The sequence below is a fragment of the Anas platyrhynchos genome, chromosome 1, assembly GCF_047663525.1.
Source record: "Anas platyrhynchos isolate ZD024472 breed Pekin duck chromosome 1, IASCAAS_PekinDuck_T2T, whole genome shotgun sequence".
In the NCBI taxonomy this organism is placed as follows: domain Eukaryota; kingdom Metazoa; phylum Chordata; class Aves; order Anseriformes; family Anatidae; genus Anas; species Anas platyrhynchos.
The window spans coordinates 178811179-178825863 of record NC_092587.1 but is presented as its reverse complement, the minus strand read 5'-3'; the positions used below and the strand labels follow the sequence as shown (position 1 = coordinate 178825863).

The 14685-nt window shown below is 41.5% G+C and overlaps 2 long non-coding RNA genes across 20 annotated transcripts in view; one reads left to right on the top strand and one right to left on the bottom strand.

Annotated features, from left to right (window-relative positions):
- LOC140001320 (uncharacterized) overlaps positions 1-12798 on the top strand; it is a 46713-nt gene extending 33915 nt beyond the window's left edge. The window contains exon 3 of the long non-coding RNA XR_011806441.1: positions 11947-12798. This is a non-coding gene — a long non-coding RNA (uncharacterized lncRNA). The remainder of the gene's footprint in view (positions 1-11946) is intronic.
- The window catches only part of LOC101802544 (uncharacterized), an 80540-nt gene extending 65969 nt beyond the window's left edge, over positions 1-14571 (bottom strand). For 14 of the 19 annotated variants that reach the window (XR_005263076.2, XR_005263070.2, XR_005263071.2 and 11 more), the window contains exons 1-5: positions 14422-14571; positions 13052-13631; positions 9700-9774; positions 7037-7107; positions 4197-4621 (exon numbers count right to left, since the gene is read on the bottom strand). This is a non-coding gene — a long non-coding RNA (uncharacterized lncRNA). Of the gene's footprint in view, positions 1-534; positions 1009-4196; positions 4622-7036; positions 7108-9699; positions 9775-13051; positions 13632-14421 lie in introns of those variants that run through there. The other 5 variants (XR_005263062.2, XR_011806439.1, XR_003501132.3 and 2 more) reach the window with 3 other exon arrangements.
- Between the last annotated feature and the right edge of the window lie 114 nt (positions 14572-14685).

Sequence of the window (14685 nt, the reverse complement as noted above, 5' to 3'; positions counted from 1 at the left end):
TCTGAAGAAGCATGATCTTCAAGGTACCAGGGAAACAGAGCAGTATGAGGTAGCAATGTACCTAGATAGTAAATCAAAACTAGCATAGGTTCCTTCTCAACAGAGAATCAGGTGGCGTTTGAACAAGGACTGACCAACAGGATGGCCTGAACAACTGTTTGTACTTATTCAAGATTTCTGTACCAAGAGATGCTGTGTCAGGAAGGGAATGCACTAAGCAGCAGAAGGACGCTACAAAGTATGGGAAGTCCTTAAAGCTTTTGTACACACTAGAGAACTTTGTAACATTCACATTAACTTCCTTCTGTGAGGAGGGAGAAGACGGAGAGGAATAAGGGATGCTTTCTGGACGCAGTGCCAGTAGCTATTGACTTGGGTCTGACAGCTGAGAAGGCCCCTGGGGGCTAGCATTTCATCTGTTCACTGCGACTCCCTTCTTTCCCTTTTGTGAGGCTTCTCTTTGGAGCACCTTTTTTCTGCATTAAATGTGATGTGACACAAGGCACAGCAGGATCCAACAGCTACACTGCGGTATCCAATGAGCTTTCATTATTATTTATTTGCATTACCACAAATCTTAGGAGGCCTCACCCTGGATCCACTTCTCGTTATGCTGGGCCATGAATAAGCATACAACAAAAAGAGTGTGCTCGAGTTCTACATAAAGAGACAACAGAGATTATTGCAAAATACAAAGGCAATGACAAAGCATTACTGTGATAAGCGTTGGCATTAGTGTACCTGAATAATATCACTATTTTCTAGTTGGATTGCTTTAAGCTTCACAGTGCATAAAACTTGTAAGAAGATATTTAAAGGAAGAGAGCGAACGGTTCTGTTTATGAAGGAGTCAACCAACACATGAGAGGCAGCTGAGGAGAAAGTATCCAGTGTGGTGTGAAAATTTAACAAGCGACTGATGGAAGCTGGTATCATATGTTGATCAAAATCAGAGTCAACCTCTTGATACTGAAGGAGAGGTATCAGGTAGAAGTAGTCTTGATGGGCCTTGAAAACAAAGACAGATAGCTTATCTTTATTGTTTTAAATCGAAGGAGGAAGTTTAAAAGGTGTAAGTTTGGAAACTGGTATTTACAGTAGCACTTTGAATAGATAATGAGCATTCCAAGACTGCATTTGTCAAGGCAAAAGAAAAAGATTTTTTCCAATAAAGATATGATCCATGGAAAACCTGAATGGAAAACGCAATCGTCCGACAGAGAAGAAAGAGCACCCTTAAAGTGTTGGAAAAGGGTTTCCAAAACTGAGATTTAGCCTAAATTTGATGACTTAAAACAAACGACAGCATGATGGTGTCATTCACTGAGGACCTCAACTTAAATATGAAAAAATTACTAACAAAAGACCAATAGTTGCAACTGAATATAAAGAACCAAGAACACTACTGAAGAAAATTTTCATGCATTAGATCTGCTTAAGAGTGGGAAAGAAGATGAGAGGAGGTATATGAAGTGACACATTAAACATTGTTTTTCCTATACTGTGCAATGAGAAAATTCTTTCAGGTCGCATTTATTGCTAAGTTATTACAACTACTTATGCTACTGTGTTTTGACTTTCAAGAGTTGAAGAAAAACAATGTTCATGATGTTGCAAGATGATGGGTGTCTCATTCAACAAAAAAAAACATGCTACATCCAGCTCAAAGACAGGACAGTGGTGATACAAGCCAGGCAAACAGCAGCAGAGAAACGGATCTTACAACTTACACTTACAACAGCTAACATGCTGAACGTTCAGGCACATTCCTTTCCTCTTTCCTTTTTTATTGTACAGAACCAGGGCTATCATCTCATTTTGCCACTAAAGGAAGCTTACTCTGGTTTGGTATTTCCAGCTCTTGAAGTATTCCCAAACCTGCACAGTGTGTGGCCATGTAGCAAAAGCTGACTCTCTACATTCCACCAACATCAACAGCTTCTCTTGGTGTCTGTTTTCTTGCTCTTTTCCTAGTTTTACTCGTTTAGGACGTCACCGCATGGGTCGAACCAAAGAAACGAGCAGATCAGGTGCTCAACCACGGGGTTTAGCAGCAGTGAGTAGTGGAGAGCTGGTTACAGCAGGAGACAATTCAGAGTTCCTTTTCTTCCAAATAACATTTTGTAGCAGCATTACCACAGGCAGAACAGAGCTGTGCCCCTACATTATCTCCCTCAAAGCCCAGGGAAGTTGCTGTCTCAAAAAGGAGATGCAGTCGGATGTACGCGAGCTGCCCTCCGTGGCGATGAGTAAAAAAAAATGGAGGCATATGAAAGATCCAGGGGATTTTTCATATCCCACTCACTAGCATGTAGCCTTGCTTCTTTTTCTTTTCTGAAACTAGATCTATTCTGAGGCACTTTTTTAATCTAGTGTGGTAAGGGAACATAGGAGGCTGGGTTGAGTTATTTCGCAATCACCTCATCTCCCTCTCCTTTTCTTTCTTCTACCCAACTGAGTGCAAGTAAGAATAAGTATGGCATAGAGGATTAAAAGCTGGAAACAGTAAATCACTGTGAACACAATGTATTCTGATCAAGAGTTTTGATGTAAAATGAAACATTCAACATTCTTGTTGTTATGAGAAACGTTCAAATCACGATTTAGTTTCATATTGAAAAACATCTCCATTTCATTTTATATTCAGAAATCTCAAGCGCCATTAAGCTTTTAAACTGGAAATTTAAAATTTGCCATCCTGTAAAGAAAACAGTGGAATTGTGTTTTGAGTTTGCTTCAGGATGGTGTAAGTTATGAGTTTGAACAAGAAATTGTCTTCTGCTTAGCACCAGCCATGTTTTAGCACATATAACCCATCCTCCTCTGTTCCTAGTTGTTACTGTCATCTCAAATATTATATATACACATCCATTTATACAGGTAATTCACAACTAGTCACTAACTCTTCTTTAAAGCCCGTATAATCCCCTTTAATAGGAAAAAAATAGCAGAGAAAAACATTTACTGGAAGTTTTAAACTAAATAGACATGTAACCTAAACTTATCATATATTCAGTGCAACGAGAATTACCAGGAGCTATGTGTTTAAGTTCTCCTTTCAGGCATATTTTTGCCATGCATTTTTCTATTTGGTTGGTTGTTTTTGTTTTGTTTTTGCTAATCGAGCTTATGGGCTCTCTAGTCTGCTTCTGATCTGAGTTTACGATTTCTTCTTTGGTCTTGCTCTCTCTTCAAATTCCATTCATTTCATGCTGCTCTTGTGCCAAGCAAAAAATAAGAAATCCTGCCCTCCTTAATGTTTACTCACCTATCATTGGATCTTTGCTCCATAGTGAAGATCCTCTAATTGTCCTTACATACAACTCCTCTAGATCTTTACACCTCAGCTACACTTCACAAATTCTATTTTTAAATATTAAGCCCCCCATTCAAAAAAAGAAATAAATTGTATTTGAACACCAGAAGGGAAACACACCAAAAAAGGGCATGGAGTTTATGCCACTTGTGTTCCACAGGCAAACCACCTACATGTAGTTTTTGCTCATTAGGATATAAAAATAGAAGTTGTAGCAATGACTGTACCCATAGCTACAGGAAAAGAACTTCCTCCTCAATCCAAGCATATTTATAGTTATTTTGGGTGAATCCACTGACATACGATATGGGTAATTATTATTGATTAAGCACAATGTACTTAGTTACAATAAAATATGTAGCTCCTGCCTAAGAAGACTATAGTTAATCAGCATGCACGATCGCATTGCCCTTCAAAATGCCAGATCAGTTTAGTTTAATTTAACCAAGTTCCATTGACACGAGTATAAGTGTGTATTTATTAACATTTCAACGTTCAACTCAGCAAGACAATTATGTTAGTAAATCTGTTTGTAATATCTACACAAATACTGGTGGTATAAACAGTTTTTATAGATCTATAAATTTCAAGAAGTTTATGGGTGAAAATACAGAGCAAGTCAGCAACACGCTATTCTGAAAACAACGAAAACAAACAAATTAAAACTCCCTACCTAGCAGCAATACAGAAGGACTCCAGGTTCACACGGTGAATTACACAAGAATAATGAAATCCCTAATGGATATATTCCATGTATTTTCCAAAAAGAACTGAAGTCACGCATAAGTCAAACCTCTCGGTTAACCTTTCTATCATTATTAGTTTGTCAACATCAGTAAAAACTAGCTATTGAAAAATTCAATCATTTCAGTGTACTTACAGCTGAATTTTCTCATCATGTGACCAACTATCCACAAAGCCTCAGTGCCATTAAGAAGTTTTGAGGAATATATTATTTGGTACTGCCAAAAAAACATAATTAAAAGAACGCATGTAAATGATATTTATTTTCTAATTAGGAACGTTTTTATGATTATTTCATGTCTAAAGTACATTTGGGGGAAAAGCAGGACTTACATTATCCCAAAAGGCAGGTTCCAGCACAAGCAATGATACAGTGACAGAATTCACAGTAAGAAGTCACAGTAGGGTCCTGATCTTGCAACTCAACTTTCACAAACAGAACCCTGCACTACTGCAGAATCTCCTTAATTTCAATTAGGGCCCTACCCACACATAATCAGTTACAGAGTCCACCTATGTGGGAGTAACAACAGCCAGAACGGGACCCGTTCCTCCACACACCTGCAAAAATATTGGGAGAAAAAAAATAAATTAGTAACATGCAGCAAAGCTTCTGATAGCCTGTTTTACTACAGCATTTAGCACGTAATAAAGGAGTTCCATACATATTTAAGTTGCATGTTATTTATAGGAATCTTTAGTTCCCTTTTTACAGAATGTTTACTTAAAATTGCTTATGGGTTTTACATGCAGTGATAGCACATCATGGGAACTTCAAATGATATACATTTGAAATATAAATGTAGATATATTTTTAATAATTACTCTGCAAGACCGTGTTATCCTAGTTCCTTTGGTCTACAGTGACAGTTGTTTGATAGCGCTTAAGCCTGCATAAAATCTGTCTCACAACATACATGTTGGGGAGACAGCATAGGCCTGTGAATTTATTGAGGTCTTCATGATCATGAACATATCTGGCCACATATAGCAGCACACGAGACCAAGGTCTTTGAAAATACATGAGAAATAGCAGTTACTTTTAGACTAAACATGAGCTTTTTCAAACAAAAAATCCTTTTGAAAATCAACAATAATTATTTCCTAAATTTAAGCTCTTACTGAACATCATTTAAAACACAGGAAGAACAAATGTAATGTTAAATATATACCACATCTTCACTGTTCACACAAAACTTAACATTTATTATTTGACCTTGCTGTTCTCATTAAACACACATCTATGTTGATCTTTCAAAGGAAGTTACAACGCTTTTCTGTATTATAAACCATTTACAAACAGGTCAGCTATGGGTTCTATGAAATAATATTTAACTGGTGACACTTCGTAAGAGTACTGATGATAAAGGACCAAAGAACAACCACTAGATCTTAGAATCAAGGAGCAGACATTTCTTTGTGCCTTTAATATAGATACAGTTAGGGAAACAACAATACTTTTCAAAAATAAATAAATAAAAACACAAAACTAGGACCAAATGAAAGGGTTTGAGAATCTAACAGAGGAACCAGAAGTTCCATACAGCTGGAATGCAGTCATTTTTTCTTTCCTTCCTTTTTTGTCTTTGAACAACCAGTTGTTCTCTTACTGGCTGTGATTTTGTCAAACAACTAACTTGTAAATAAACAGAAAATGGTGAGGAGTATTGCTGCCAGGCTGATGGTTTTCAACTGGGCAGGAGGACAATTGAGCTGTACATTTCAGATGTTACAACACATTTCAAGGCAGTTGTCTTACAAATTAGTGAATTTGAAGTGTGCCTTTTTTCCCCATGTTACTGCTTTTAAAATGTACATATTATCATTTGAGAAATTCAACTGTGTCTAAAGATGGGTGCTCCAGCCCTGTTTAAAAAGTATTGTATCTTGGCCCTGATCTAATGTTGCACAGAAGATTTAGAAGTATCACACAGCAGTCAAGTTAGTGCCGCCCACCTAAGCCTGCAAAGTGAGTGAAGCAGCACCTCTGGCAGGTGTCACCTGCCAATTTCTCACTGACTGAGAAGAGGGCACAGACCAAATCTCTCAGGACAATCAGTTCTGTAGGTGCCATGACCATGAAGCTTGGAAAAGTAATGAAGTCTAGTCACTTAGACAGGCCTGCACATGTCCCCAGCACACTTGTGCAGCAATCCCAAGCTGACGCTACCCTGGTTGGTTTCCCTCTCCCTTCTAAATAGTTGCCCTAAATTCCTTCGCAAAACACCAAGTTCTCATTACTGAGAGCAACCCACGTTGTGGCTGGGTTTAAGAAACACACACCCTGACTGTCAGACCAAATAATGAAGGAAGTAATAAGTGGCAATAAGTGGCAAGTTCCAGGCCAGGCTGGATGGGGCTTTGGACAACCTGGTCGAGTGGGAGGTGTCCCTGCCTATGGCAGGGGGGCTGGAATGAGGTGATCTTTAAGGTCCCTTCCAAGCCAAACCGTTCTGTGATTCTACAAAGTTAACGAGTTGAACAGAACAGAAAATTTCTAAGTCCAAGCTGCAGCTTTTTCTGTCCTGGGGGCACAAATTTGAGTCCTTTCTCTAATCCCATCTGCTAAGAACTGTAACTTAAACTGCAGAAACTTGACTTTGTAACCTCTATCCCTGGATCAAATGCAGCTGAAATTAAGCGCTGGATTCAAAAATTATGAGGAGAAAACACAATCCTATATAGCTTGTTTTGTTCAGAAACTGGGCATGTAAACACTGTAGCATAATCATTGTGAAAATAACTAATGAATTTTATGTCTTTACTGTTTTCATTCAGGAGTCACACCACAAACTCAGCTATAACTGAACCCAGATTTTTACACGATGATAGTATAAACGAATCCAGAGAATGTAGAGACTGTTTCAATAAAACCGGCTTTGTTTTGCCACTGTACACAGGACCCTAAGTATATGTCACTTCATAAAGGTGAAAATTTAACAGGAATAAAACTTTATACATATTTTTTGAACTCACCAAGACTCCAGTGGACTGCCCTTCATGTAGACCCCTGCTTCTCTTCCAGTTTCTTTCTGTATCTCCCAAGGCTTAAGAAAAGTTCAGGGATACATAGCTCAGTAACTGAATGGTGACATTAAGTTTAAAGAATCAATGGATCTATTCAGTGTACCTTGTGTACAATGTACCTACTTTTTTTATTTTTAATATATATATAGAATAAGCATAAAGGTTATTTAAAGAATCACCCTAACATCCCGATGCCACCACCTGGATTTAGATCATAATTATCCGAATTTAGAGAATTATTTTTAATAATAAGCGGGTCCCAGTTTCCTTCTCTAAAAATGGCATCCACTGTGCTCCTCGTAGCCTTTCTATTGCCCTAGCATTGAATTTTGACTCGTGTGTTTCTCAGCAAAAAGACATAGTTGAAATCAGAGGGTTTTATTTGCTGATGGATTCCAGGAACTGATGAAAGAAGGAAAGAAACTGAAAGAGTGTAATGACCTCTCCAAAACTCCAATAAAAGGAAGAGAGACAAAGAATAATCAGTGCAGAAAAGTTAACAGAAAACTGGACATTGGAGGAAAGGTTAGAAGGAGACAAGGTGAATAGGAATAGCCAGGGAAATGAAAGTACTTTAACAAAAAAGGGTGGAATAAAAGAAACAAAATTATCATCTTAGCAGAGCAATGAGAATGGGGTTTTCAAAACCATGTGACTTCTATTGAAGGCAGAGAATTACATCAACTCCAAATATGCTTTAAGAAAATCTTCAATAGACTTAACTTTAACCGTTTAACTTTAAGCATATGGAGGATCTAAACTCTGCTCAGCTAAACAACTAAAGAAGTGCTTAAATTAAAAAAGATATATATGAATAAATCATCTTGTAATCATTCCCTACGTCTGTAGTATCAAGCATGCATTCAGATCTGAGCCCCAACTCCTTACCCTGCTTGCATGCTGACTCACACTTTGGCGCTCGCCTGGCTCCAGCCTATTGGTTATCAGATAGGCAAAACTCAAGTACAAGACGCAAGGGACTAATGTGGATTCTCTCACCAGCTACACTCATGCGAGTATCGTGACTGAAGTACGAGATTAATTGTTTCATGAGGCAGAGTGTAAATAATTAAGTGCTTAAGGTTAATTTGAGAAGCAGGCCTCAAAAAGAAAACTAAAGGGAAAGTAGCTGAGGAAGAAAAAAGCAGCAGACTGTTGAATCTGTATTAAAAATAAATGACCTCTGGGTTATATCTCAATGCACTCTGCCTGAAAACTACTGCTTCTTTTTGGCTGAAGTATTAAATCTTATTTTTAATACATGAGATGGTAAATAACTCTGGCAAAGGTTAAATTCGGTCAGCGGTTGATGACAGTACTAAAGTAATCCTTAACGCAGGGTGTCATTCAGCTATAGGCACACAAGGCTCACCATCTATCTCTTCTGCCTACTAAACACACTTGCACTTCCAAACCCACTTTGGTAAATAACTGGGAGAGGATTAAGACCCAGTACTCCAATCTCTATGGTAACGCCCATAAATGTAGGAGGAAATGTGGAAATCATAAGCCGCTACTAGGGTTCTGTCTCTTTTACTCCTTCCTCTACAACACAGTTACTAAAGGAAAACAGAAACCGAGCCACTCGGTTCAACACAGTGAGCCAACAAAGTTCTGGGACATCTCTCAGCATCCTGTGAACTTCTGGTCATTGTGATCCATCTGCTAAGCTACGGATCGATCTGTACAGCGTTACTTTAAGCTGTCATCTCTCTGACCATGAAGCCAGCACCAACACTCAGCAATTATACTCTCCCATACGCTCCTGCCACTAATACTCCATCTTCCACCTACAGCTGTAAAAAAGGGAACTCCCTGTTTGTAAGATGCATGTTTAATAAATCCATACATCTAAGAATCACGACTTAATGTAGGTAGGGAGCTAGAGTAAGATTACAGACCTGACTAAGGCAGCGAGTTGGAGATAGAATTAGTTCCTCGACAGATTCATCACCCATTTCATAAAATGGTTAAATAATGTGCTGCTCTTTTTATGAGAATCGCGAGCATTACTAAAATTTAATAAATGTTTTGAAGCTCAGATTTCAAAATTTCCCAGAAATTAGGAAGCTAGGGAAGCAAATGAACAACTTACATCAAGCCATCTTAAAAGAAGTGAATCGAACAGCATAAAAGCAAACAAATTAGTGCTAGCTAAAGCATTTCCAGATCCCTCACTCCTGTATTAATTTCAATAGCACTTTGTTTAAATGCAGGCATACATATCCATAAAGTTTAAGCTTCAATCTTTCCAACAATTCCTCTTTATCTGAGTTTTACCCGACCGTCTAGTGCTGCTGATAAAAATACTCATGTGGACAGAGTTCAGCACATGCACAGGACTAAGGCTAAAGCAAGTAATAAAGAAATTAGCTAATAAATTCTTAAATTTTGAAAAGGCAAGGACAGGCAAGAAGATAATAAAGCTTGAGAAAGCAACAACTGATGTACTGGGGGGAAGATGAGAAATTAAATTATGGTCCCAGCAATTACTCTACAAAAATATCTAACTTTAATGCCAGTTAAATAACAGAATAGATGCTAGGGAGAAGAAAACAATAGAGCATCCCCTCAATAACTTCATAGTCACGATAACCACACTATTTTCTCACCATTTGATGAGTCCTCTTCAGTTCAAGGCTGAAGTTTGTGGGTGCTGCAGAGAAGATCACTTTGCAACTGCTCCGCTGTAATTAATCCATAAAGAATGGGCTTCAGTTTTTTTCACAGGTTACAACCCAGCACTCTTCCCAACCATGCAAATCCATTGCAAATGTACAATATTTAGAAGTTAGTTAGGCAAAACATTTTAGCAAAACTTCGCCACTGAACCCAAGTTTAATAACAAATCTCTCTTAAATCCTCGGGGCGTGTTCATCATCATGAGTTAGGCCTACAGCTGTGTCAGAGTCAGTATCAGGTCTGAATGAAAATATGGTCAATCCAACTTTTTGGCTGTACCGTTAGTCTTATGTTATGCTGAGCATTTCAGACACTGAAAAAAAAAATAGATTGAAAGTTGGCTATTGAAAAATCAGGTAATCTACAGTAAAAAATAATAGTAATTTAAAAAAATAATAGGGTTTCCTTTCTCATCTATCTATTTATAGGAAAATCAATAAAGCAGATGCATGTCCTAATCCAGTACATACTTTTTGCAGTCCATATTGCCAAGAAAAGTATCCCTAGATCAGGCCTGAATTGGTGAGTTTAGAATTTTTTTCACTGCCACTGCAGCCTAGCGCCCATGCGATCATAAATGGTGCACACTTTGGTCCTTGCTAAATTACAACCTCCATCATTGCTCGCAGACTGCAATGGCAAAAGTAATGAATTCCAAATCCAGTGTTTGTCAGGGCAAATCAGAGGCCGAATGACTACAGAAGGAAGCAAAAAACTCATAAATGAAAGAGGATGTTCAACTACAGTCACTAGATTATTAAACCGAAACCTTAAACTTCAACTGCTGTCAAATTTTCAGAAGAGGTCTGAAGGGAGGCCTAGCTGAATCCCTACCAGGGATCTAGCAAAGAAGCCTGGATAAGCACCAAGAGCAAGGCAGGGCTTAAATTAGAGAAACAAATATAAAAAAATGTTGGAATTCCCACTGGCTGCATGCACATATGCCATCCCAAGCCCAAAATAAGCCGTAGATGTGCAATTCTTGAGAACATTGTTATAATTGCTACGTGTGGGTGTATCTTGGCGCCCTCCTTTCGGTCCTGCTCACGTAGGAACTGGACCAGGGGCAGTAACAGGCGAGCACCCAGGCAGACCAAAGCACCTAGCTAAAAAGTTGCCCGGTAATGACCCAACGCCAGTTTTCATTACAACAAATTCCTCTAATCCTCGCGGTTGTAAAATAAATCTTAAAAACACACAGCGAGGTAATTTGTAAAGTAATGCGTGCCTGAGTCAGAAGACAGCCTCCAGCTTTCTAATCACCCCCGGCTAGCTGGGAGCTTCTGTGCCATTTGGGGAGATGTGTATCTCGCTTGGGTTTTGCCACCTCCCAACTGGACCTAGGCAATTGGGTTTACCCAAACACCAAGTCGGCTGCAGAGAGGAAACTCAGGAAGCCGGAGGGGATGTCATCTCAGCAGTGGAGGTTATTACAAGTCCTTCTCTTCCACTCAATACTCATTTGCTTTAGAATTTTAAATTACAGATTCAGGGTCCCCAGATCCTCCAGGGCCTAAATCCAGGGCTCCCAAATGAATGCCAAGGCCTCTAGACCGCATCCAGTTGTCAACAGTTCCTCTCCTGACACAAGACAACTTGCACTACTAGGGGAGAAAAGCTAACATTTTTAGAGACAGAACATTCTCAGGGGCTGGTGCAAGTGTAGGGAATGAATACGCCTGGGAGCTAAGGGCCATCAGAACCCCCACCACATTTTGGCTTGAAGAACAAAACACATTACTCTGACCTTGCCTCACTAACATAAATGCACAACACGTATACGGAAAAAAAAGACAGATGAAATAAACTCAAAACATTCAGCTGCACATGCTCCTTCCCCTGGCAACAAGAGCCCAGATAATATGACAAACGCTGCTAACGTCACATGTTACAGTAGTGGGAGATTCTCCGAGAATATAATGACGCTCTCTGAGGACAGGCATCTCTCACAGGGGCCTGGCACCACTACAAGGTGTGCAGGTAGTGCTGTGACGAGAACTGTATAAGGAAAGGAGTCCAAGAGAGAGGCTGCAGCTTTACCTCGTATCCCCTACCACAGCCGATCAGACTTCCACCCTTCTGATGAGCCCAAGTTATCTGGAATGGAAATCTGACCTAAAGAATTGACATCATTTTGGTGAGGCTCAAAATCCCTTTCCTCTCCCTTCTGTCCTCAGCTGTGTTCCTGCTGTGACTTTTTGGCTTCGCTAGTCACTGAGGAAACACACTGCTGATCCTCTCCCAGATGCTACAGCCAGAGAATGCAATACCCACCTCGTACTGCATGGATTATTAGACTAGAGCGACTGCCTTTCTTACTCCTCCTGATACTCAGTTAAATACTTCACTGTCCCGACCCTCAAATTATTATAATTGTGCAGGATTTAACTCACGTCCCAGAGATAAAAATGGAAGATGTAAATCGAGCCCGTTGCATTCGGTTTATGTTTTGTGCAGTCCTAAGTAATACTGAGAATAAGGATTGTGTAATACAACTATCAGCTTAAGTCTGAAACACAAGAGCACAAGAAGGAACAGAGCCACTCGGTGTGCTTACACAGAACGAAATGCTTCTCAGCCTGTACAGGATCGGGGCCTGTGCGCGTTACGTGTGGAATCCGAGAGCGAGGATTAGATATTAGGGGATGTAAAAATCTCACTTTCATTAAAAATCGGAAGGAGACCTCAGAAAAGCCATCCGAAAGGACAATAGTGTGATTCATTTAAGAGAATACCCTGTCCCGTTAAACAGAATGACACACTATCTGCTGTATCTTATTTCTATATTATGGTTGGAAAAAAAATGGGTGAAAAATAATAGCCAGAATTACTTTAGGGCAAAACTATACATAATCTAAGTACAGAGGAGTGGTTGTAAGCAACATCATAATTTTATATTTTTCTTTATTGCTTTCATTGCTATTTCTACTACAAAATTCTAATTTCACAGGCACATACCCTCCAGAAAAAAAAAGAAAAAAATTTGAAAAAAATATGAGACATTTGCTATCATTGTCTTCCATCCAAAAGCACACTTTCTGAAAATTTCACTCACGAGAATTTTAATAAAATAAGAGTGAAATTGAAAAATACTGCAAACCGCTTATATTTTCTCCCTTTCAAAGAAAAAGGTTTTATGAATTTCGAGTTTTGCATCTGGCTCATTTTCCCTGAGAACTCGCTTAAAAAAAAATAGGAATTAGTTTCTTGAATGATCCCGGGCTTGAAAAGCAAGGAAAATATCCGACATAAATGCATAATACTCGCTGTGTGATTACTTACACGTTGTTTTGCACTGCTTTTTCACTAAGGAGCTCCAGAATTACGTGTTTTTGTGTTTTGTTTTTTTTTTTTTCTGACTAGCAGCACAGTTTTCGTAGCCATGATGGTCTAAGCTCTGTGAGCCCAAAAGCTTGCTGTTCTCTCCAACTGTGTCAGTTGGTTAAAAAAAAAAAAAAAAAAAGAGGGGGAAGAGAGAGAGAGAGAGAGAGCGAGAGAGAGAGAGAGAGAGATTGGCTCTCCCTACGGAATCTGCTGATATTTTCGTGGATTATTTTGGTGGATGCAGCTCTGGAAGCGGGCGGTGGGCTCCCGGGGAAGCTCGGGCCTGCTGACACTCGGCTGCGAGGAGTCCAGCTGGGCTGTGCAGGACCAGGATCCGTGAGGGGAAGCTTTGCAGAGCCGGTGGGGAGGGAAGGCAGCAGCTCCTCAGCTCCTCAGCTCGCGTCAGGCACTTTCGAAAATCCTCCCCGAGCCGCGGCGGCAGCGGCAACAACAACAGCGTGCGGGTCCGGGCTGTGTGTGCGTCTTATAGGGGGGAAGCTCTGCTTTTTTATTATTTTTCCATCCTTTTCCAGCGAGCCTGCGAGGGAAGAAAAAAAAAAATAAACCAAAACACAACCCCAAACGGCGTTAGGAGCAGCGAGAAGCCGCTCGCCGCGATGCGCTCGGGCTCACTGCGGCCTGAGGGGAGCTATAAGGGGGGGGGGGGGAGGCTCCTTCCTCAGCTCCTCAGCCCCAAGTCAAGTGCAAGAAGGGGGCTGAGCTCTCCCCGGGGCCGCTGTCGCCGTGAGGGGCAGGGGGCTGAGGCGGCTGCCGAGCAGCAGGTACCTCCCGCCGCCCCGAAAATGAAAGTTTGCCGCTCGTCCTCCCGGCGCTGCGAAACGGCCGGCGGCTGGGAGGTGGTGTGGAGGGAGGGAGGGGGGGGGGGGGAAGGGGGGGGGAGAAGTGCCGCTCCGTTGTGTTTCCCCGGTGTAAATGCGCGTTTTTGGGGTGTTTCCCCTCGGTTTTTGGGGCGCCCGGCGCGCTGCGGCTGCGGGGAGCCCACCCGCCCTCAGCCGGGATGGGCTGAGGGGGCTGAGGGGGTGATGAGGGGGTAATGGGGTGATGAGGAGCTGAGGTGGTTGAGGGGAGCTGAGGGGAGGTTTGGGGTTTTATTTTGGGGTGGTTTGTTGGGTTTTAGTGATTTTTTTCCCCCCGTGGGGGTGGGACGCGGGATCGAACCCGCGCCGCGCGGGCGCTCGGAGCCCTGAGGGGAGCCCTGAGGGGGGGGGGGCTCCCCCTGAGGAGCCGGGGCAGGGCGGGGGGGGGGCTCCCTATTCCCTCCCCTTATCTCCCCCCAAAAAGCGCTGCCCCCCCCACACCCCTTGTACCTTGACAAGCCGGCGGGCCGCTCCGTCTCTCCGTGCTGTCCGCCTGTCTGTCCGTCCCGTCCCTCACCCACCTCGGGTGACATTTCCCTCCTCCCCCCTCTCTTTCCCCCCCCCCCCCCCCCATAACCAACCACCATATCAGCGGCGGTTGGGTCGGGAGCGCGCGCGGGCGGGGAGGGAGGGAGAGAGGGCGGGCTGCGAGCGGGGCGGGGGGGGAGCAAAAAAAAAAAAAAAGAAAAAAAAGAAGAAGAAGAAGGAGGAGGA